Genomic DNA, 1,735 nt, shown 5'->3' with positions numbered 1-1,735 from the left:
AAAACCCTAATCCTTTTTTTATTTGTGAAATGTCTCAGATTTTTTAATCAATTCCCTAATCCTGTGTTTTCTTTTTAGGATGTCTACTATTTTTTAATCAAAACCCTAATCCAATGTTTTCTTTTTGTAATGTTTCATATTTTTTCAATCAAAACCATAATCCTATGTGTTCTTCTCAGAATGGGCCCTATTTTTCAATCAAAACCGTAATCTTATATTTTTTTGGGAATCTCTACTATTTTTAATTCAAAATCCTAATCCTATTTTTCTTTTGGAAATGCCCCACTATTTTTTGGTTTTTAATCAAACCCCTAATCCTATGTTTTTTTATAGTAATGTCTCAAATTTATCAATTAAAACCTTAATCCTTTGTTTTCTTTTCGAAATATCTCATATTTTTCAATCAAAACCTTAATCCAGTGTTTTCTTCTCAAAATGTCTCATATTTTATCAAAACTCTAATCCTATGTTTTCTTTTTAAAATGTATACTACTTTTGAATCAAAATCCTAATCCTATGTTTTTTTTGGAAATGTCTCCTATTTTTCATCAAAAGCCTAATCCTATGTTTTCTTATCTAAATGTCGCCTATCTTCCAAAATCAAAACCTGAATCCTATATTTTGATTTCTTAATGTCTCCTATTTATCAATTGAATCAAACCCTAACTAAAGTTTTCTTTTCAGAATGTCTCCTATTTTTCAATTAAAAACCTAATCTTTTTTTGTTTTTCGGAATGTCTGCTATTTTTGAATTAAAACAACAATCGTTTCTTTTATTTTTAGAATGTGTCCTTTTTTATTTTCAATCAAAACCTTTATCCTTTGTTTCCTTTTTAGAATATGTCTTTTTTGAATCAAAATCTTAATCAAATCTTTTATTTTTACGAATCTTTGCTAATTTTTAATTATAAACCTAATCCTATGTTTTCTTTTCAAAATGACTTCTATTTTTGATAAAAATCCTAATCCAAGATTTTCTTTTTGGAATACCTCCTATTTTATAATCAATACCACAATCTTATGTTTTCTTTTGGGAATATCTGCTATTTTTTAATCAAAAAATAATCGTATGTTTCTTCTTTTCGTAATGTCTCATATTTTTCAATCAAGACCGTAATCCTAAGTTTTTTTAATGCCACCTATTTTTTAATCAAAACCCTAATCCTATGTTTTTCTTTTCAGAATGTCTGCTTTTTTTAATCAAAACCCTAAACTAATATTTTCTTATGGTAATGTCTCATATTCAATCAAAACCCTAATCCTATATTTTCTTTTCAGAAAATCTCCTACTTTTCAAGCCCTAATCTTATGTTTCCTTTTCAGGATGTCTACTATTTTTGCATCAAAACCATAATCCTATGTTTGTGTATAGTAATGTATCTAATTTTTCATTCAAAACTCTAATCCTATGAAATCTAATAGTAATGTCTCTTATTTTTCAATTAAAACCTTAATCGTATGTTTTATGTTCTGAATGCCTACAATATCTAAAACAGAACCCTAATCCAATGTTTTCTTATCGTAATGGCTGATATTTTTGAATAAAAAATCTAATCCTATGTTTTGTTTTCGGAATGTATCCTATTTTTTAGTTTTGAATAAAAACGGCAATCGTATTTTTTTTCTTCTTGGAATGCCTAATATTTTTTAATCAAAACCCTAATCTGATGATTTCTTTTGGAAATGTCTGCTATTTTTCAATGAAAAAAATAATTGTATGTTTTCTTTTCTTAAT

This window comes from Dioscorea cayenensis, chromosome 9, assembly GCF_009730915.1.
Source record: "Dioscorea cayenensis subsp. rotundata cultivar TDr96_F1 chromosome 9, TDr96_F1_v2_PseudoChromosome.rev07_lg8_w22 25.fasta, whole genome shotgun sequence".
NCBI lineage: Eukaryota > Viridiplantae > Streptophyta > Magnoliopsida > Dioscoreales > Dioscoreaceae > Dioscorea > Dioscorea cayenensis.
This window is presented reverse-complemented; position numbering follows the sequence as displayed.